The sequence below is a fragment of the Balaenoptera ricei genome, chromosome 13, assembly GCF_028023285.1.
Source record: "Balaenoptera ricei isolate mBalRic1 chromosome 13, mBalRic1.hap2, whole genome shotgun sequence".
In the NCBI taxonomy this organism is placed as follows: domain Eukaryota; kingdom Metazoa; phylum Chordata; class Mammalia; order Artiodactyla; family Balaenopteridae; genus Balaenoptera; species Balaenoptera ricei.
The window spans coordinates 97,259,095-97,282,039 of NC_082651.1; positions in this window are offsets into that span (position 1 = coordinate 97,259,095).

The following is a 22,945-nucleotide window of genomic DNA, read 5'->3' on the forward strand; positions in this document are numbered from 1 at the left end:
GTGAGCTCGTGAGGTCAGGGAAGTGCGGGATTACTGGGTGCCGAGGGCCAGGGCCTTAGCGCCGTCCCAGCGCAGAGCAGGTTTGAAACCATCTTGTTAGACCAGATGGAGCGAGTAGACACAGGACAGGAGATAGGCCACACGTACACGCACGAGGCCAAGGAAGTGGGGACACGGTGGGCCATGAGGTCCACGTTAGGTGGGCCCATGACACAAAGTGAGTGCTTGACAAATGCTTTTGGACAAATGGATTATGAGGCCCAGCGTTAATTCTGGCGGATTTGGTGAAAGTTCTGGGCATCTGAGTGAAGCGGTTGGAAATTGGATGATAGTGGAAAAAAGCTCATCACCGAGAGGAAGGGAAAAGCTCAAAGACCCTCGAAGTAGGAGTCAGAGCGCTGTGACTGTCACGTCCTGGCCTCTACTTTCCAGTTCGTTTCTTCCTGGCCGCCAGCTCTCTGGGCAGGCCTGAGTAGAAGGTTGTGGCATCTAAAAAGATGGTACAAATGAACTTATTTACAAAACAGAAATAGAGTCACAGATGTAGAAAACAAAGTTATGATTACCTGAGGGGGAAAGGGCAGGGGAGGGATAAATTGGGAGATTGGGATTGACATATACACACTACTCTATATAAAATAGATAACTAATAAGGACTGACTGTATAGCACAAGGAGCTCTACTCAGTACTCTGTAATGACCTATATGGGAAAAGAATCTAAAAAAGAGTGGATATATGTTTATGTATAACTGATTCACTTTGCTGTACAGCAGAAACTAATGCAACACTGTAAATCAACTGTACTCCAATAAAAAAAAAAAAAAGGAAATGCTTAGGATCGAGACAGAATGAACCAGTTGCATCTTTAGTTAAAAAAAAAAAAAAAAAGAAGGTTGGCAGCAGGTAGGGAGACTGTGGAAACGCCTACAGGCAGAGAAAGGACCAAGGGTCTTCCTTGGCACGTGGTCAAGGGAGGACCCTCTCCTTGCCATTGAGCGGCCACAGAAGGTGAGAGGACGCAGCGGCTGACTCAGCCCTGCCCGGCTGCGCTCTGGGCAGGTACCACGGGGTGACCATCTCCAGGGCGCTGTGGATCACTCTCTAGTCCCCCACGGGCAAGACGGCTTCCTGGACCCGAACCAGAAATTCCTTGTGAGCTCCTGCCAAGGTGATCAGAGCAGCTTGTTCAAAAACCTAAAGGCAGGACCTGCCACTCACTCGTCCAGGTGTGTTTTCTGAGCCACCGATGGGTCCTGGGCCCTCCTAGGCAGCCGGACCTGGACACACCTAGACAGGATTCCTATCCCCGCTGCTCCTGTCATCTAGGGCAGGTGGCTGGGGTCCAGCCATCCAGGGTGTGTGGAAAGGCAGAGGGCTTTTGATGCTGTCACAGTGGCTGGGAGGGCCGCAGACATTTAGTAGGTGGGGCTCGGCCCTCCTGCTGTTCACAGACAATCGCTGGGTAAAGCATTACCCCGCTCAAAATGCCACTGGTCAGCTCCTCCTTTGGGAATAATTAGCCCAGTGGGAGAGCTAGATGTTAATCAATTAACCACACAAGTAAGTGAATAATCACAAAGCATAGTAACTGCTGTGAAGACAACCGTACAGGAAGCTGGGAGGGGGAATAACACCGGTCCTCTCCTGGGTGGGGATAAGGAAGGCTTCCTGAGGAAGCAGCGATGGGGCTGAAATCCAAAGGGGTGAGTGTGGGGTGAGGAGGGGAGATAAGAGGAAGATTGAGAGAGGCAGACAGACACACACACACACGCAGACACACACACATAGGCTGAGGCTAGTCGCCCAGGTCCTGAGAAGCCAAGCTGAGATTCTGGTCTGAGTTTCCTGCATATGAGGGTGACCTGACTGCCTCTGAGATTTGGAAAGATCACCCTGGAAGGACATGGAGGACGGACGGGAGGGCAGGGCTGGAGGGGAGACCGGTTAGAAGGTGCCGCGCGGCCTGGTCCCCAGAGGTGGCGCTCGCTTGCACCGGGGGATGAGGGTGAAGACAGAAGACCAAGAGAATGAGTTTGCCGGATGCCAGGAGGGACGCAGGCCTGGGGGTAGATTAGATCTGGGGCAAGAGAGAGGATGGTGGCCAAGACGATCAGGTGGCAGTGGCCATTCGGGAAGTGACAGCCTCTGGAAGCAGAACGGGTCTGGGAGAGGGTGGTAAGCTGAGCTTTGGACAAGCTGAACTTGAGGTGCTTCTGAAACAGCCGAGGCGGTGTGTGGAATGGACTTTGGCTGTGTTGCCCGGGGGGCGGAGCAGAGTCTGGGCGGGGCACATTTGGGAGAGGTTGCTATGGGTCGAGAGGGACAGAGGCCACTGGGCCGGGCAAGCTCCCTGGACGGGGTTTAGCAGGGGAGACGCGTCCCCACCTAAGGCTCCAGGCAGCCTGACTGTCACGCCGGCGAGAGGGAGATGCCGCAGGAAAGAGACGCAGAAAGAGAAGCAGAGGGCGGGGCAGCGGGAGAGGGAGCTGCCGCGGAAGCCGAGAGCTGGGTGGTCAGCGGGGCCTCCCGGTGCTGCCGGGAAGTTGAGTGAGAGGATGACTGAGAAGTGTCTCTTGGATTTAGAAAATGAGGTCACTGGTGACGTCGGCAGGAGCCGATGAGGTGGCTGATGGGGGCCGAGGCTGCGACCACGGGTGGACCAGTGGGCGGGAGGAGAGGAAGTGACAGCTCTTGGAAGAAGTGTGCGAGGACAAGGACCACACAGCGGTAGTTGGAGGGGGTGTGGAGTTGAGGGGAGACAGCGCTCGTTGACTGCGGGGTGGGCGAGGTTCTAGCTGCTCCTTACAGACACGTGCTGGCGGGAGAGTCACATGCGCGACCTCAGTTATGCATCTAGCACACCAGCTGTGACATAGGGATTATTCCTACATAACGGTTACCCTTATAAGGAAGGTGACACTTCTGGGCCTCACTTCACACATGAGGCCCAGAGTAGGTATGTAACTTGCCCAAGGCCACACAGCTAGTAAGAAGAGTCACGACTTAACCAAGTTAAACAGGTTAACAGTTAACCACAGAGTCTAACTGAAGACGCTTATTACACAGGTCTGTTTCTCAGCGGTCATGGGCTGGGCGTTGGAGCTCGTGGCGGTGGATCCTGCGGTATCTTCCCAAGTCCACGTTCGGTGATCACACCGGCCAGGGTGGGGATATTTGCCCCATGAAAACTGGCACGAATCAGAGCTATTTTTGAATCTCCTGCAGAGCCGATTGTTAAATATTTACTAGCATAGCTCACTGCTTATCCCAAAGGACCCAGAGGTGAACTGGGTAGAAGCCGTCCATCCCAGACAAAGCTTCTGTCTTGGACAAGTGACCCGAGGGCCTCCTGGCTCCCTTGGAGGGTCCCCTCCTGCCCTGAGCTGGGAGGTCTCCTACCTCTCAGAGACCACGAGACTGGGGCTCTGTTTGCTGAGCTCTGAGGAGTTAGGAGGGAGGCGCGGTCGCCTGCCCGGGGAGCCCTCGCGGCCCAGAGCTGCTGGCTTGAGCCGGCTGCCCTCCTGCTGCCCGTTCTGGGGCAGCTGGCTTCCTCCGCCCATCACAGCCTGTGGTGTCTTTCCTGTCATCACTTTGCCCTCCCAGTGCACATGGCATCGGCCCCGAGGGTGTAACATGAGACCCAGACTTTCAGAGCTGTCACTTGCAGTTGCCAAATCATAGCCTGGTTTAAATAAGGATGCGAAAGGAGATTTCAGAAAAGGGGAGCAAAGGCCCAGGGCTGCCTCCTGCCTCAGGGAAAGACCCCCGAGCCGTGAGCCCGCTTTCAGGCCACCTCCCCAGGCAGGGCTGCCGCAGACCCTCCACCCTCCCTAGAGAACGTTGCTGAGTTCGCTCCATTTTAGAGATAAGGGAACTGAGGCGCAGAAAGGGGAAGCGACCTGCCCCAGGGCGTGCAAACAGCGAGTGGCAGATCTGAGATTTCTTCCAGGGTGCCTCGGAGGTCCATGGCCTTGCTCCTGCGTCCCCGCTGCGTGTCTCTCAGGCCCAGGTCCTCTCTGTGGCCGTGGGTCACCGGGGCTCAGGACTGTCATGGGGCCGCAGACTCTACTGCCACCACCTCCTACAGGCTGGGCGGACAAGGCCTCCCTTTCCTGCCTTCCAAGCCCCGGCCACTGTGGCTGGTGCCCGGCCCCTGTGTCCCAAACTGCAGCCTGCAGCGCCCACCCCCAACGGGACCGGCGGGCTCGTACATTTCCCCATTCAGCTGATGGTGAGTGCTGTGCTATTTTAAGCCCACATGGAAGTATTTTTTTTTCTAAGGACCATCTGCTACGGGCCCCAGCCCAGATGATACAGTTAGAACCTACCCACAGCATCCTCTCCCGCCTTCAGACAGTTCCAGGAACAAGGGTGAGTCAGTCGCCCAGCTGAACACCCGTCTTGCTACCCCAAGAGATGACCCCGGTTCCGTGCCAGCCGAGGGGGCTGCTCCTACTCCAGGGGCAGAGGCACTAAGCTAGCTGCTTCTCAGAGACAGGAAAGGGACCCCCGCCCCTCGCAGCGTGCTCCCTGCAGAGAGGGCCAGAGGAAGGCCTGGCAATGCCCAAGTTAGCCTTTCTCAGCTGAGTCTCTTTGCCCTCGGAGGCTGAGACCTGGTTCAGGAGTTCAAGTGCAGGCGCTGGAGCTTGTTACAAAGGGGTCACCGAGAAGTGGGCGGCCAGCAGGGCACCCAGCTCTGGCTGCCCCTGGAAGAACCCCTGGGTCAGCTTTGGGGTGCAAAGAGGTTGGGTCCCCTCCCACTGGGCTGCGTGGGCCGGTGTCCACCCCGGGCCATGGGAGGATGTTACTAAACGCTGACCACAGGCCCTTACTCTCGGCTCCGCTCACCTCTCCCCGTCTTTCCCTCCCTTCCCGCACCGAAGGGCTCCCTGTGAATAGAGCATCATGGACTCAGTGTACAGCACAGAGACTGCAGTCAGACCTCGCATCTGGGCTCTGTCCCTCATAAGCTCATGACCCAGGGCGAGGTGGACTAATCCCCTGAGCCTCAGTTTGCTCATCTGTAAAATGGGGACGATCCTCCTAGGAGGTCTGTAAGCGTTAAATGTGTGCGAAGGGTCTGGGATGCTGCCCGGCTATGGTTTTCTGTATCACTAGGAACTTCAGCGGGTCCCAAGAACTGGCTGAGAAGCTGCAAGAGTATTTGAAAGCGTTGGGCCTGTGCTCTGTAAAGAAGTGCTTCCTCACTTTACGTGCTCAGTGGGGCTGGGCCCCTCTGCCCTTGGGAGCTGGTCATTTTGCTGCAGGGAACCCGGTTAAGAAACGCACGGGCAGCAACTGACTTGACCCTGACAGGGTAGCCCCGGGCCAGCTGTTATTTCATCACAGCACGGATGGCTGGAACCGTTGCCTCTGCCGCTGCTCATGGCAGAACCTGGAGCTCCCACCAGGGGTTTTCTCGGTGCTCCCTCCTCCCGCCTGGCCCCTTCTCTCCCTCGGGGCTGAGGGCTGTGCCAGTCTGGCCGCGCCTCCCTCGGCTGTGACCGCGCAGCTGTGTCCCCGAGCATTATCGGGTGCGTGCAGCCCGCGGTGGCCCCGGGAGTGCCCTGTGAGCGGGCGTGGGGCTGAGGCCTGACGGCGCGACTTCCTGTCCCAGGGTCTATCTGCCGCTGCTCTGCGGAGGCCTACGGTTTATCTGGGGTCAGTGCTCTCACCCATTTCCTGCCAGCTGCTACTGGTTTTTAGTCAGCTCCGATAGCTCCGGTAGCTGGGGAAGGACCGGGCTGCGTGATTCACCGGCTCTGGCCAGCAGGGACGCTGCGCCGGTGCAAAGGGGCATCTCCCCCCGCGTGGGGCGGGACGGCACCTCCCCGGTCCCCTGGGCCTTCCCCGCGGGCCGCAGCGAGTGAGACACAGAAAGCACCCGCACGTTTGTGGCCAACCAGAAGTTGATGGTGTGGGCGCGTGTGTACGTGTGTGTGGCCTGTGCGTGTGTATGCGTGCGTGTGGTGTAAGGGAGTTTTTCCTGAATGCGCCCCTGCTGAAGTAAAGGCGGTCATGTTTTGAGGAGTCAGAATGTAACTCCCTAGGCTGAGCGCTGCCCCGTTTCGCGGGGAGCCCCGGTTCTCTCTGAGGAGGTCCAGGTGAGCTTGCGGTGGCCCAGATGAGGAGAGGGGAGTCTCGTCTAAAATTTTATTTCCTGGCATTTCAGAAAGCGCAGAGGAAAATTCCCCACTATAACAAATGACTGCTTCACATAGAAAACTGAGAATATGTTCATTAGTTTTGTAATGCCATGGACCAGAGGGTTTTTTTTTAAAAAATTTTTATTGGCATATAGTTGCTTTACAATGTTGTGTTAGTTTCAGGTGTACAGCAAAGTGATTCAGTTATACATATATCCATTCTTTTTTAGCTTCTTTTCCCATATAGGTCATTACAGAGCATTGAGTAGAGTTCCCTGTGCTATACAGTAGGTCCTTATCAGTTATCTATTTTATACAGAGTAGTGTGTATATGCCAACCCCTATCTCCCAATTCATCCTGCCTTTCCCCCCTTGGTAACTGTAAGTTTGAACCAGAGTTCTGAAGTTGTCCAAAATGTTGGTAAGCCCCGTGTTAAGTGTCTTTAGTTGGCTAGATGGTCACTTCTCAAGCCTGGGCTCAAGTTGAGAGAGCTTGTGTCTCCGTAGGCCGAGGCCAGGACCGGCAGCACCTGGGAGCCTGTGTGAGATGCAAAACCTCCAGCCCAGCCCAGCCCACTGAGCCCACACTGGCCCGCTGAGCCCACCCTCTGAGTGGCGGCCCACAGGCAGGCAGTCTGCGCTTTACCTGGCTCTCCAGGTGGTCCTGTCTCGTCATCGAGCATGGGAAGACGCAGACTGCATTGGTAGGTTTTATTAGTTTTCTTGATAGACGTGGGTTGTGAAGAACGAAAATGGTGCTCCGGGGCAGAATTAAATGTTTCACTCCACACATAGTTACTGACCCCGTCGTGGGTACCAGGCTCTGTGACGGACATGGCAAGGGACCACCTGGCACCCAGAGCCCAAATCCCTGTCCCCAGGGGTCCCAGCCTGGAGGAGGCGGATAAAGCCAACGACAGGGTTACTGCCTCGTCTGGAGAAGCTCTCTGGTCAGACATGGGCAGGGTGCCTGGCGAGGGGTCCTCGGGAGCAGTGGGTGAGACCTAAACCCTTCCACAGGGATAGGAATTAGATGAAGGGGAGGGAGAAAGTTGGATGGCCTTGCTAAGTTTGGGCTTCATCCCGGCTCTGACACTGTATAGTGTAGTGGGCTCAGACAAGTCCCTGAATTTCTCTAAGCCTCAGCTTTCTCTTTTGTATAATGGGCTGCATGATATTTCCTTTTACGCTTGTTTTGAGACTTAAATGAGGTAATACATGCCAAGTGCTTAGCACAGCTTTCACTAATCCCTATAAAGATAACAGTGATTGCATCCGAGGGCAGTGGGGAACCACTGAGGGTTTTTAGCTGGTAAGAGACATGAGCAGAATACTGTAATCACTCCTAGAAATGCCTTGTACATTTAGTTAGGCAGATTGTTGCTCATTGTTGAGCTTAAGACACACGCACCTTTAGTATTTCAAGCTACAGTCAGGTTTAAAATGTGTCTGAGAAAATATGTTAAATCCTAAAAAGCACCGCCCTTCCTCCCTTGTCATATTTTTGGATCCTAAAATCAGCCAAATGCAGAATCTGACCATTATCCAAAGTAATGTGCCTTTGGATTGAGAACAGACTTGCAGGACAACACTTTACTTTTTCCCCTCTCAAAAAGTCCCAAGGCCCAGAATACAAGAAAATTTTGGCTTTTGAAGCCTGTGTTTCTCAGGGCAGCTGACAAACTCCACTGCCTTTGGGTGGGACCAGCTCTGGAAGTGCCCACGCCAGTGGCCTGCTTTCTACACACGCTGCCCGGAGTGGCTCTGGGCAATGCTGAGTGGACAGCTGACCAGGATTGGTTCTTTTCAAAGACAGAAAACCCGTGGAGAGAGGAGAGTAGTGGGTCACAGGGAGGTGAGCCCCGGGTAACAACCAGTACCACCCCCAGGACGTTCTGGGGAAGCTCCATCTTAATCCCCTCCCGTTTCGAGGCAGCCTCTGCACAGATGTGCTTCGTCCATCCTACACGTGAGCGCTGGGCACTTTTCACACATCTGTGCTCAGAGCGCTTCTCTTGTGGGAGAGACGGGATTTGACAAATCATCGCACGAAGGTGAGGATGAGCATTGGCTGGGGAAAAGCAAGGTCCTCACCTGGGCTCTGCAGAGCCAGACAGAACCAGCCTTAGCTCCCTGAGAGGTTTCCTTTCTGGTCTTAGGTTTTTCTTCCCAGACAACTCTCCATCTGCGGCGTCGGAAGGAGGGGGACGGCGTTTCAGGTGGGGCGCCTCCAATCGCCCCGATGCCCACATTTGGAGGCAACGCAGACAGCCAGGTGCATTTGCAGGAAAGCGCGTGCAGCTGCCGTGCCCACATCAAAGGCGAGTGGCCCAGTGTGGGAGTCCAGGGGGAGCGGGTGCTATTCCTGGCACAGGTACTGACTTACCGTGATACGAAGCCTCCCACTATCTCGGTTGCCCCATCTCTAAAATGGGGCAAGATCTAACTTCTCTGGTTCCACAGAACTCACGGGCAAACCACATCACTGGTCAGGAACCTGCTGTCTGCTGGGCCCCGGGACCAGACCTTTCTGTGCCCTCCCCGAGGTTTTCTGAGCATCCACCTGGCACTGTCTTCACTCAGTTTCTTGGAGGAGGCGATCCCATCAGAAGACGTGCTCCTGGTGTCAAGGGGAAGCATCCCCGCGGCTCTCACAGCCCCAGTCTGGCCTCTGCACTGCCTCCCAAGTGCCCTTCCCAACCCATAGTCTGATTGTGCCACTGTCCTGCTCAACTCCCATTAGGAACCACTGGGCAGAAACACCCAGGGCCCCTTCCGTCCCCTGCCCACCCTTCTCTGACCTTCGGAAGGATACCTGCAGGTCCTCTTCAAGTCCCAGGGCCTCTGCAAGTGCTGTTGCCTCTCTACCTGCCCCTCCCCTCTGATCAGCTCAGCGAACTCCTCTTCATGCTTCAGAATTCAGCTCCGTGATCACCCCACTGGGAAGCCTTCCCTGACCCTTGGATTCCCCCATCCCCATGCTCAGCATCAGGGGGCATGGGGTGCCCCAAGACTTGCTTCTCCTCACCTCCCAGGACAGGCTGGCTGGAGTGATTCTCGATCTGGGGGAGCAGAAGTGAGTCTGCCTCGTCTCAGACTCCTACCCTTCACAGGGAAGTCTGGAATTCCTGTTGCAGGAAACCCTGGGTCAGGAAGGCTGGGAGCAGGGAAGGACAGCTGTCGGGAGACAGGTGGAGATGCCTTTTCGGGTTTACATCAGATTGGAGCTGATGAGAGGATCACGGGGAGTGGTTCAGCACAGACCCATCTGATGGATTAAGGGGCTCCTGGCTCTGTGGGTGTGACCACCTCCTGCTGGTGCATTCAGTAGCCCAGGGATTGTTCTTCCGAAGGTAGGAGAAGGTGCTGGGAGGGGCTGGTGCTCCAGCAGGGCCCTCACTAACCTTTAAGCACAAGTGCGCCCAGCGGGTTGTTGGTTGCCAGAGCAGCGAGCTTAGGGAAGGGACTGAAGGTGACCTGACTCCAAGAATCCTCCTGCCCGGGCTGAGCTGCCGCCTTCAGGAAGGCGAGGAGGCCGTGAGAAAGGAGAGGCCCAGTTGAACAGGAGATAAAGACGGGGTGGGGGGAGGCGCTGGCAGCCCATCCTATTCCTGCCCGGGGCTGACGGCTTGTGACCTTCAGATAGCTCCCTGGGTCTGGTTTTTCCTGTTCCTGAAGTTTCTGCAGTACGCACATTTGCTGGGCTAGGTCAGAAGCAGCTTCTGGGGTGTTGCTTGTGAGTGTGTGTGTCTGTGTGTGTGAGTGTGTGTGAGCGCGTGTGTGTGCGAGTGTGCGTGTGTGTCTGTGTGTGCGTGTGTGTCTCTGTGTGTGAGTGTGTGCGCGCACGTGTGTGCGAGTGTGCGTGTGTGTCTGTGTGTGCGTGTGTGTCTCTGTGTGTGAGTGTGTGTCTGTGTGTGTGAGTGTGTGTGTGTGAGTGATGTGTGTGTGTGTGTGTGTGTGTGTGTGTGGAGTGATATCTCAGTTTAAAGAAACAGGGAATTCAGGATTTGTATCAGCACCACACACATCCCAGGCTGCCTTGTTTCCTAGAAAGGAAGGGCAGATAGCGTGGAGTCCGGGCCCCCAGTGAGGCTGGGGCCTGGCCAGGAGGAAGGGCTTCCGGCTCTGTCCTGGCTTTGGCCCAGGGCAGCGTCTAGCCCCGGGGTGTCTGCGTTCTCTTCTGCTAGAAGAGGCCCGAAGCGCTTGCTGCCAGCCTGGAAGAAGCCAGGTCGGGGAGCAGGCATGGCTCAGGAAAGTTCTGGACTCTGGGTCTTGCTGGGTCTGCACGTTCTGGTGGCCTCTGTCCCGGGCAATCAGTGAGAGTGACAGGAAGGGGGACTCTGGGGGTGGTGCTTACGGAGGCTGGGACAGCCTGGAGGGTCCTGGGCCTCTGAGCTGGAGTCTCAGGTCCCAGAGTTTAGGGCGGTGGGAGCTGGAGGCGGGGCGGGTGGGAGAGCTCCTTCCTTCACAGCCTAGGAAGCGGGCCCCGGGCATCGGGCGGCTGGTCCAGTGTCCCTGGCGCTCACCTGCCAGCCGGCGACCCGCCATTCGGTGGTCCCAGACGTCCCTGCTCCGAGCGCCGGCCGGACACCCGAGGGGCTTGCACCCTGCCGGCTCGCCCGGGCCGCCCCTCAGCGCAGGGCCCCGACGTAAGCACACGCGGCTTGGCGGCTCGGGCTCCGATGAGGGGTGCAGAGCCCGCGGCCCCTCAGCGTGACGTGGTCTGGCGCCGGGTCTCCGACCTGGGGCTCTTTTGATATCTCTCTGTCTCTCTCTGCTACTCTTATTCTGCTCGAAAGACCACGATCTGGGTGTCCAGCTAGGAAGCTCCGTGCCAGGGGGAAGAGGAGGGCCTTGGAGCAGCCGCCTGGGAGCTGAGTCCTGGCCGCTGAGCCCAGGCTATCCCTGGTGTGGGCTCCCTAAAGCTTGGCCCCGGAGCGCAGCCCTCAGGTCTCCCCGCAGGCCCTGCCTCCCTCCAGGGTCCCTCCGATCTCCGACCCTTGACCTCGGTGCCCCTCGGTGCCCGGGCAGAGCCTGGAGGCGAGAACAGCTCACGCTGCAAAGTCTCTGCGCACTGATTTCCCCCCAGCTTGTTCCACTTTTAAAAATAACTAATGAGGAAATTAATTTTGTCACCCAGATGTATTCAGTAAAAACATGTCAGGGAAAGACAATTAACCTCTGCACCAATAAATCCTTCCCAAATTAATGAAGTTAATATCTGTAGATGTTGAGACGTTCAGCTGGGGAGAGGGGCCACAAAAGCAGAGCTCCTTCCAGGCAGAGAAGGAGAGACACCAAAAAGAGAAGGGGGGAGAGAGAGAGACAGAGAGACTGACACAGAGAGACATGTACACACACAGAGACAGAGATGGAGAGACAGACACAGAGAGAGAGAGACAGAGAGAGACAGTGAGACAGACACAGAGAAAGGTATATATTAAGAGAAAGAATGGGGGTGGGGATAAGCAGACAGGAAGGAATGGCAGAGCAAGACAGACAGACAGATTGAAGGAGAGAAGCGAGCGCATGTGTTTAGGGGGAACAGGGCTGTAAGATTTTCCGAGAATTTCCAATTATTCCAGGTATTCAGTGGCAGTAGGTTTTGGGGCAGGAGAAGACTTGACAAACGAAAGCACAGAATGAAAAGAGTTGGGTATTTTTCACACGTGGACTTCTCCAGCCCACTTGGATGCAGTCTTCTCTCCGCCTGAAGATTCTGGATTCTTTTTCTCATCAGACGCAGCCAGGGAGCCCCGGGCCGTGGGAAGTGGCCGGCCAGCTGGAGGGGGGCTAGGCGGTTGCTGCACGCCTTCCTCCTGTGTTTCCCTGGGGGGTCACCTGGCTGGAGACACGGTCAGGTTTAACCTCCCCGCCAGCGCGAGCCCTCCTTTATCTCCTCCCCTTTCACCTGGAGGCGCCAGGCCAAAGAGGACAGCCCCTTGGAAGAGGTCAGCCTCTGCCCTAGTTAGACCTTTCCATCCCAGGCTGGGACTGGAGAGCAAGGACAGGAGACGTTATGCCAGGTAGAGGGACAGGTCTGGGGGGCAGGCAGGCTGGCACCCAGGTGGGCAGGGGTCAGCACAGCCGAACCCCTGAGCTCTTACGCTCTGCGGTCTCGGCCCCCATTCGCGGAGCACCAGCCCAGGAGGCAAATCCCGACTTGGCACTCCTGGAACTCGGATTGAGATGGAATCTTCTTTGGGGACTTTGGGCCTTGGGGCTGTCGGGGAGAACGGGGAGAACGGCTGAGGGGCCGTGTGGGCTCTCGGGGTTCCGCCGTCTCTAAGGCTTAAGTCCGGGCCCTGCTCCCGAGGTGCTGACAGCCAGCAGACACCGCGCAGCCCAGAAGGCACAGTTTTTCCGGAGGGCGAGACTGGACCATCAGACGCCAGCCAAAGACGCTGCTTTGCCCTCGTCTGTTAAAAGACCCTTTCTTTATTAATTTCTTCCACCTGTGTGAAATGCAAACAGGACATGAAGCATTCATCATTCAAATCCTGTCAAATCACCGGTTCTGGGGAGCAAAAGTCCGGACCGGGGTGGGGAGGCTTGTATTGTGGGTGGAGCCTTTCCAACAGGAGGCAAAGGGAAAGGGGAGAGGTGCATGGGACTGCGCTCCTTTCCAGAAAACCCAGGGGCGGTGACAGTGACCAGCCAACGGCAGGGCCCCAAAGGCCCAGCTGGGCCGCCATTTCGGAAAGCTGAGGGGGCTGGAGGGACCCTTCAGGGTGTGGAGACTGCCGACCGGGAGGAGAGCCGGGAACAGGGAGGCCCGCCTGCTCCTTTCTACACTTGAAAAAGAGCCGGCCAAGTTGTTCTCACTGCGGGCACAGACAGAAGAGAACTAGACATTAGGTATCTGGAGTTGGACTTCTCACTAATCTTCCCAGGCCACTGTGACAAGCTTGCAGATTGCAGGGAAGTGATAGATGTCACCTATCTTGAGCTTCCGCTAGGCCGTTGCTCTCCTCTCCGTGACATTCCTTCCCCCGCCCCAGAAAATGGGGGTTATTTGTCCAGATCTCTGAGTCCTAAGCTGCGTGGACCAGGGCCTCCGAGGGCCAGCCGGGCTCAGAGGGACCTCTCAGGGCTCTGGCCCCCCCGATGGTGTCACCCAGGACAGGAACCTCGTCGGGTTTGGCTGAGGACCCCAGTGTGGGCGAGCTGGGCTTGGGGCCAAAGGCTCTGTCTGAGTCCGCGTCGGCCGCGGGAAATAGCAGGAGCGGTGAGAGACAGAGGTGAGCAGGCCGAGGGGCCCGCCCACCTTCCCGCGCCTGGTGCTGAGCTGGGCTGCAGGTCATCTTATTCTGTCACCCAAAGATGGGGGTCTGGTACCATGGGGAGAAAGGAACCCAAGGATGCCCCTGACTTTTACACCGGGCTCCGTGCTGACCCCATGCCTCCCACCCGCAAATCTCTGTCCCCAGAGAGCAGTAAAGACAGAATTAGGGCAGGAGGGGAGTTTGGCGGGTGATGAGACTTTGGGTAGGTGTTACATCTGCAGGCACACGAGGGCTTTTACAGTGTGAGGGCTTCTCTCTCCTCTGCTCTGGACAGAACACAGGGGACGGGCTCGGACTGCAGCTTGCAGGGCTGGGTTAGAGGTAAGGAAAAGGACTTTGCCGGCAGGGGTTGGCTCTGCAGAGGCTCTGAGAGTCGGGCAGGTACTCCTTTGTAGCCGTGACCCATCCTGAAGGGAGGGGTCCGTGACGCTGAGGGCACCACCCGGGACTCCCACAGCTTTGAATTCCAGCCCCGTCACTGGGCCAGCCTAAATCCCAGTTTCCCCATCTGTGCATTCACACAGCCGTGTCAGCCTCATGGAATCAGAGGGAATAACTCACGTAAGACATGTTTTTAGTGCAGAGACGCCACGTGAAAGCTCCTGATCAGCGCACGTGCGTTTACCTGAGTAAAGGCTCTGGCCCGGGTGAATTGTCGCGTGTTTTGGGTGCTCACCCACTGCCCCCTGCGCCTTCCTGACGATGAGCAAGCCCACCTGGCTTGGGCTGAATTGCTGGAGCCCCGGGCACAGAGGACAGCCTGCGGAGATCCCTCCCGGTCACCTTCCCCTGTCTCCCGATCTGTCTCACCCTTGTGAATAGGATGAGAGGATTCCTCGTAGAGTAGGGGAGAGAGGGAATCAGCTGCATGTACGGTAACCAGCAAAGCGGCATCCACGGCCTGAGATCCCTCCTCCGAGGGTAGCATCCCCAGGTCCCCCAGGGAGAGGGGTTTCCGTGACCCCTCAGTTCATCAGACCCCTGCTCAGAGGGTGCTGGGGGCTCAGGGAATTTCCGGCGCAGCGGCTGCAGGCCTGGGCTCCCCCTCGCCCCCAAACCCCTCAGCAGGAGCCGCCTTGCTTCTCCCTTCCCCTCCTCCGGGCTGGCCTGGCTCTGTAGGGGACGGAATACTCCTCCAGCTCCTGCCTCTGCGGATCCCCAAGGCCAGCCTTTGCCACTGTGAGGGGTTAACTCACAGCCACGCAGGGCAGAGGGTAGTTACAAAAGGGAAAGCAGTGGGGAAGTGGCAGAAGGTGAAGAAATCTCACGGGGCTCTGGCAGCTGGGGCTCTAGTTCCTGATTCTTCTGCTGAGATAGTGCCAAGGGCCCTTGGCCTCTGGCTCCCCTTCCACCCGGTGGAGCCCCTGATACCCCTGACTCAGCTCCTGCCACGGGGGTGACCACGGTCAGGGGTCAATTGCATTGCCAGGCCGGTCTGGACTGGATGTCTCCTACTCCGGGAGGTCAAGAGACAAGTGACAGGCCAAAGTTCACAGGGTCAGCGGTGCCACCAACATCCAGCCCAGATGCAGCCTGGTGCCCAGCTCTGCTCTCCACGGGGGCCCAGAGCTAGGCCTCTCTGTGGCCACGTGACCTTGGCAAAGTCCTTCATCTCCAGACCGCCAGTTTCCTCAGCTGTAAACCAGGGGTCATCATAGCTCTCAGGTGGCCATAACAGAACATCCCAGACCGGGGGGCTTGAACAACACAGATGTACCCTCTCACAGCCCTGGAGGCAGGATCTGAGATCGAGGTGTCGGCAGGGCCGGTTCCTGCCGAGGCTGGTGAGGGAGAATCTGTTGCCGGTCTCTCCCCCCAGCTGCTGGTGGTTCGCTGAGCACTTGTGCCAGGCTGTGCTCCCCAGCCTTTACACGTAGCCCCAGCCGCCCCTCACAACCTGGCACGCTGGACCTGCCTCCGTGTGCTGGCTATTGGTCCTTCCTTGATGCCTTCCTTGATGCCTGCACCAAAGCCAGATGCTCGCTCTCAGCCTCCAGCCCAGGGCCCTGGTGCCCCTGCCTAGCTCCTGTCCCCTCCCCGTGCCAGCCCCGGCGGGACCCTGCCTGCCCACCCCCAGACTATCGATTGCGTGAGCCTCTGCCCCCCCCTGAGTGGAGGTGTGCTTTGGGCAGGGCTGGGGGTCCGAGGTAGCTGGGGCTAGCTGTGGGGTGGGCTGATGCAGCTCTGGGGTGCCCCATTCAGGGATCCCAGGGGCGGCCAGAGTGCCCTTGGCCAGGGGGGGCCCAGCAAGGTACGGCTGGTGTACGGGTGGCCCGGCGTGGGGACGGGAGGCAAGTCCACCACCGAGGACCACCTCACGGGGGCCTCACTGCACGGACCGTTCTCACCACCAGGCGTTTACGGAATCAGGACTGAGGCAGACACCATGGCTGAAGGCCCTATGTCCCCCCCAGAGCCTCCGTGGGAGGGCCGCATTACATATTACCATTACATATTACCTTAAATAACGATTTTATAAAATAAACTATATATTCTTTTTCCAAAACAAAAAATAGTAGAAAGAATGGCAATAATTTATGTTTTTGCTCTTTAATGTCTGATGTAACAGAAGATGCTGGATTCTCTGTCTCTGCGTTTAATCTGCCGCAACATATTTTGTTGGTTGAAAAAACTCCAGTCTCAGACAATATGTAGTTAGTATTTTAATGTCTTTTTCAGATAATTTTGGGTATTTTTTGTTTTTTGATACTTCACTAAAGCTCTGCAAGTGATAGTTTCTTAAAAAGTTAATTGCGATGCGTGTTCACTGTTACTTTAAAGTCTGTTAGTCTACCTGTTTCTTTGCTTGGATCTTTTGCTCATGCGTGATTTTGCATTGTCATTTGGAGAAATACTGGCTTACTGAATTATGCAGACCTTGCAGATGTTGGCACATTTTATTAGGCAACATCCAGAAACCACATTCACTAATTTACCATCAACCTCAACAGAAAAGTCTTGGAAATCTCTCCCTTGACTCTTCTTACGTCAGGTATGGGACCAAGTGTGAAGCAGCGGGGACACAGAGCTAAGGGGTCTGGCCGTTGTCCTGCAGGACACTGGGAGACATGGCGGCACTTCTAAGTGGGAAAGTGTGCGGTCAGTAGTGTGTTTTGGGACGCTCACTCTGAGAGCAGTTTGGAGGATGAATCTGGGAGTAGCAGTGAGACGGGAGGACAGAGATCCAGTTGAGAGGCTATAGCCTAAAGCCAGGAGAGAGTGGATGATGGCTGGAGGTGGCAGTGGCCACAGGGGAGGGGAAGGCCTGCGTACCAAGATGAAGGAGGCAGACTCTCCAGGACCAGGCAACAGACTGGACAGGGGGTTGAGAGCAGAGTGGAGGGGAGAGTCCAGCATGGTGCTCTGGTCTCTGGCTGGGATGCTTGTGTGTGTGCAGAGACCCTTCCCCAGGATGGAAGGCACAGGATTGGGGGGAGGAGAGGTGACCTTGGGGGCAAAGGGCTTTGAACCCAGGTCTTTGAAGATCAAAGTTCTTAATTATCTCCATTCTAATATCCTGAAGCTAATGGTATGAGAGTGAGCACCCTGTCTCTGGAGGTAATCAAGCCTAGTCTGGTGGCCTCTCACAGGGGCATGTTTAGAGGGCTTCCTGTCCTGAGAGGGAAGGTCGAGGGTGTTTTAGTTAGCTCAGGCTGCCATAACAAATTATTAAAGGTGGGGTGGCTTAAACAACAGAAATTCTCACAGCTCTAGAGGCTGGAAGTCCCAGATCTGGGACAGGTCGGGCACAGGCAGGTTCTGGTGAGAACACAGAGAGAGACCTCTGGTCTCTCCTCTTCTGATAAGACCACCGATCCTATTGGATAAGGACCGCACCCTTATGATCTCAATGATCCTTCTTCTCAACTTTTTAAAGAAATTGAGGTGTAGTTGATTTCCAATATCATATTTAAGTTTCAGGCGTACAACATAGTGATTCACGATTTTTAAAGATTATACTCCATTGATAGTTATTAAAAAATATTGGCTATATCCCCTTTGCTGTACAATCGATCCTTGTGGCTTATTAGCGCTAACTTCAGTTACGGTCACACTGGGGGTTAGGGCTTCAACATCGCACAGGACAAGCCTACATGGTTCCCACTGCCCTGTGGCTGTGCTCAGGCTGACCTCCTGGCTGACTCTGAGGAAGGGGAAAGAACTAGCAGCACGCCCTGGGCTATACCTGGCCCTGAACTTGATCACAGCCCTGCAGGGCCCAGGACTTGCGTGCAGAATGGAAGGCCCACCTGTGTGCCGGCGGCCTCTGCCTGGGCCACGTGGCATTTGGTCGTCCCGTGGAAGTCACTTTGGAGCCAAGCAGCTGATGCATCTAATTAGTCCTCCTCTCCAGCTGACAAGTGTCAGCTCCTCTGATGAAAGGACAGGTTCCTCCCAAGTGCTTCCTTCTGGCAAGGCTAAATATTAATTATCTCCCGTTATTTCATGATTATTCACAGGCACTGATGTCACCACATCACAGAGTGAGAAGTCAGTGCCAGGAGAGATGAAAAAGTGGGTAAATCGTAGTGAGCTGCCCAACGACCCTGAAACATGGGAGAGATTGTCGTTGCCCGGGGAGCGGGGGCCCCTTTGTTCCCGGGTGCGCCTCTGAGCCATGCCCGGTGCACGAGCTGCCATCCCAGGCGGAGTTTCAGGCTGGAAGGGAAGGGAAGCTCTGCCCAGCCAGGCAGCTCAGGAGAGAGATGCTCCCTTAGAACCAGAGTCAGAGATGCTTCATACATGACATACCCAAGAAGGTGCTGGTGCACTCCAGGCGGTCACGGTTGAGCAGACATCCACAGGGAACCCAGGGTGCACCAGGCAACAGGTCAGCCCTGGAGGTGGAGGAAAGGGTCAGAAGATGTGGCCTGATGTGTGTGCGGGTCTAGTTTTAAAACTGGACACTGGGATTTCATGTCAGCAAACTACCTCTATGGGTGTGCGTGTGTGTGTGTGTGTGTGCATTTTGCACATTGGTGGCAGCCCCAAAACTGACAGAGAGTAAGAAGAATAGTGCACGGTGATGATGAAAATGCATTTGTTAAATGACCCCCCTTCTTGGCACATGGGGTTCACTGAACATCAGCTCATTGATGGAGATGCCTGCTGGACGCCCTTGACTCTGGTTTCCTTCAGAGGCCGCTGAAGGGGAGGAGTCAATGTGAAGCCTGGATCTTCCAACGTGGCAGGCGGAGAGTGAGTTCCAGCATCCTAAGTGTTTCTAAGTAATGGAAGAGCAGGTCTGTAATTATCATATGGGGTCATCTTAATTAGGACGACATAAAATAATGTCTAGCTAGGCATCATCCTATCTTTTAGAGACTTGTCACAGATTCAAATGGGAAACCTTTCAGCTTGTCAGTGGTGAACGTTGAAATTCTCAGTTGGTGTCCTTTCTCTCTCTGTCCCCTTGGCAAGTGGCAGGGCAGAGCAGCTGCTGGCCGGCAGTGGGTGCTCAGGCCTGTGTGCTGGCCCTCCTTGGTACCATCTGCACACAGAGGAGAGGCAGGACTGGAGGTGGTCCAGGGAGGAGCCAGGAGGGCTTTGGACGGAGGGCCAGGCTCCCCACCTTTGCTCTCAGGGACCCTCCTTTTCCCGGGAGAGAGTGTCGTAGAGGATGAAAGAGCCACAGTAGGGACCAGGACAGCGGGGCTTAACCCCAGACAGCCTTCAAGGACCTGTGAATGCCGCTGTTTCTCTGACCCTCTGTTTCTCCATCTGTGAAATGGAGCTGGTCTGGGAGCTGAGGTTGAAGAGCAAGGTCAGAACAGAGCGATGGTTTGTAAAGTTTCCAGAAACCTCCTCGTTCCTTCAGGTAGGCCAAAGGGTTTTGCTGCTGAAACCAAATAATGAAGGTTCCCCCCGGTTTGTAGATGCAGTGACATCAATACTAATGGCAAAGGACCCCAGTTCCCCACTCGCTTTGGGGTCACTTGTCCTGAGTGTCGCACTGGCACCGTCTGAGGCCCCAGACGGGGGGCTTGAAGGAGACGCAGCCTTTCCCAGGCCTCGCCATCCCATCCTGCTCAGCCCCGGGCACCTCCAGCCAGGCTGCCACGTTGGCTTTGGCACCGGTGGCCCCTGGCCAGCTGGTCACAGCGTCTGCTGGCCCGCTCCTTTGATCCTGCCCCTCTCCAAGAGTGACAGAGCCCTCCCTGTGTCCCCCAAGCCGCCCCGTTCAGCTGGCTTCTTGGAGGCTGACGACAGGGCCGGAGGAGGGTCAGCTCCGCAGCTGCTGGTCAATCCCCTCATGCTCGTCATCCTCGTGTCGAGCCGAGTGTCCTGCCGCCTCCCTCCCTCCTCACCCCGTCCCCGCCTTTGAGACCTGAACCGGAGCGCTTCACACCTCACTCTGAAGAATCTGCATTTGGGGTATTTCACCTTTGAGGGCTTCCCCCCAATAATGGGGAATTTCTCACCTCGCATCTGCATGAATGAAAGGCTCATGTAAGGGGAGTTCTTTCCAGAGGACAGAGTTCTCTCAGAATGCAAAAACCGGGGTTACCAAAACCAGACAGACTGAAAACCAAACTCACCTACTTTGTGTTAGGTTTTCGTACAGAATAGGATGCTCTCAGTTTTAAGTTTCTCTTCCATCAAGTTTAAATTGTGGCAAAATGCACATAACATGAAATGTGCCATCTTCACCATTTTTAAGTGTGCCGTTGGGTGGTATTAAGTTTCTCTTCCATAATTTTTAATACTTCGTAACTCGTTACCACCTGACAGCACTGCCTTCTTCTATGAGGGGGAACAGAACAATAAACTCTACCAATCTGTGCTTCTCCAGAGAGCTCTGTTCCCTAGGGGGTCGCTAACCCTGGCAGCTCTGGGTTTGGGCAAGGTTGGATGTCCACCCTGGCGTCCTCCACTTATTAGCTCTGTGATTTTGGACAAGTTCTTTGGTTTTCCTGTCCATAAAATGTAAGTAGTGAGACTTCCCCTGGGGAGAGAGAGTAGATTAAGATAATACTGCTCAGGAAGCAACCAGCGCCCACGGGCCGGGAAAGCTGCGTCTCGCCGTGACTGCCCTCGGGTGGTCACGAGCAGCTTCTAAGCCGGGCAGGAAGCCCTGAACAGGCCGAATCCTGTTAGAGCAGGTTAAAAAAAGGAAGGCAACTCCAGCAAGGGAGAAACGGGGTGAGAACGACCCAGGCCTGAAGCCGATCACTGACCTCCTGCTTTGTAAAGTTGATACGATCACTGACCTCCTGCTTTGTAAAGTTGATACGGACTATCCATTTCCCCTTTGTGGCTTCGCTTAATAGGAAAGTCCCTGCAGGTGTGAGCTGGGACTTACAAAGGACGCTGGGAGATAGTAGCCCTGGAAAAATAATTCCACGTATAAACACCTGTGTTAACAAGTGCTGTATTTGTCCAGCTAGTTTCTTTTTCACGTACTGTTTGCACACACCTATTCCCTTACCCTGCTCAGGTGTGTGTTGCGTGGCGTCTGAGGACCCGCTGGCTCGGGGCCAGCCTGCCCGTCGGAAATGCTTCCCCTCTTCGCCCGGCCAGCCCGGGTCTTTCCGGGGCCTGCTGTCGTGTTAGTGCTCCTGGGGTAACCTCTGGGAGCTTAGCCAAGTCAGGTCTGAGACCTCAGTGTGGCAGGAAGGGCCGACTGGGGGCCCCTGGGGGGACAGTGACCCCGGCTGGACGAAAGAGGACACCTGCTCTTTTCCTAGCTGGCCCAGGTCACTTTGTATTTTCACACCGAGGGGAAATTTGAACCCTTCAACCACCTGATTACAACAGCCTTCCAGGACTCACTCGGGGTGATGGGGGGGGGGGTGCGGTGGGAGCTGCCAGAGATCCAACAATGAGACCTTTAGAGGCCTTGTGGGCAGGGGAGGAAATGCGTTTTTTGTTCTATGAGAACTCCAGCATTTGTTCAGAATTCCATCAGCTTCCATGGAAGCCCTTCGGACTTAATTCATGTCTTACCCTGGCGAGTGGTTTCACCCCATCTGCATGGGACACTCACCAGGACCTTGTGAATGTCCGAGGTTCAGGCCCCAGGCCCAGGGCCTCTGGTTTACTTGACCCGAAGTGGTCCAGCATGTTGGAATCCCCAAATCCGTCTCATGCGTGGTGAGTTCAGCACAACTTCCCTGGTAGGGTCGCCAGACAACTCTGCATGTTTGTTTACTATAAACCTTTCACTTAGAATAACTGTGCATTTACAGAGAAATTGCAAGGATGCACAGAGAATTCCCACACCCACTCACCTGTCCCGCTCTTGCTAGCAGCTCGCATAGATGTAGTCATTTGTCTCAACTAAGGCACTGGTGTCCGCCCATCACTGTTAACTAGACTCCATGGGTTACGAGGGTTTTACGAGTTTTTCCCAAGTCCTTTTTCTGTCCCAGGGTCCCCTCCAGGATCCCTCCTTACATTTACCTGTTACATCTCGGCAGCCTCCTCTGGTCTGGGCCAGTTTCTCAGACTCTTCTTGGGTATGACCTCGATGGTTTTGAGGGCAGGTATTTTGTAGACCCCTCACTCTGGGCTTGGCTGCTGTTTTTCTCATGCTGAGACTGGGGGTATGGGTTTTGGAAGGAAGACCACAGAGGCGAAGTGCTGTGTTCATATTCTCATATAACTTATCGCTGCTGATGTTGGCCTCGATCACCTGGTTGGCTGAGGCAGTGTCCGCCAAGGTTCTCCACGGTAAAGTCACCCCCCTTTCCATACTGTCATCTTCGGAGGCAAGTCACAGAGCAGAGCCCACACCAGCGCGGGAGGGTGGTCCCCCTCCACCTGTTGGAGGGGGTGATATCTACATAAAGGCTGTGGAATTCTTCTGTCAGGGCGAATGGCCTCTTCTCCCCATTATTTATTTTTTCAGTTATTTGTTTATCTTGGTGTGGACTCTGTGATATTTAAACTTTGGGTTATAATCCAATACTACGTTACTTATTTTGTTACTCACGTTGATCCAGCTTTGGGCAGTGGGAGCTCTTTCAGGGTGGCTTCTGCCTCCCTCTGAAATGCCCCATCGTTTTGGTTTTCAGGTATTTCCTTACTTAAGAAGAAAAGCACGGCTTTACGGACACCTGCTGGCTTGTTTTAGGCGCTTTATTTGCATTTTCATTATTTAATCATAACCACTCATTTCTTTCCTTAACACACTCTCTCTTCCTCTCCGACCCACAGTTTTCACTCTTGTCCCAGGAGTGGCATCACGGGGTGGTAGAAGGAGCCAGGGTGGAGAGTCGGGCGGCCGAGTTCCTGCCCAAGTTCCACTCCTCACCGGATGTGTGACCTAGAACAAGTTCTTCCACCTCCATCAGCCTTGAGTCTCTGGTCTGGGAGAGGGAGACAGCACTGAATATCTTGAAGGAGGGTTGTGAGCCTTATAGACCAGTGTAGACGGTGCCTGCTACATGGGAGGTGCTCATACAAACAGCTTTGCCCTTCCTGCCCCTGGCTCTGTTGCTAAGTGACTGTCACCTTTTTGACCTCTTTGGTCCTCAGTTTCCTTGTCTGTAATATCAAGGGACTGGACC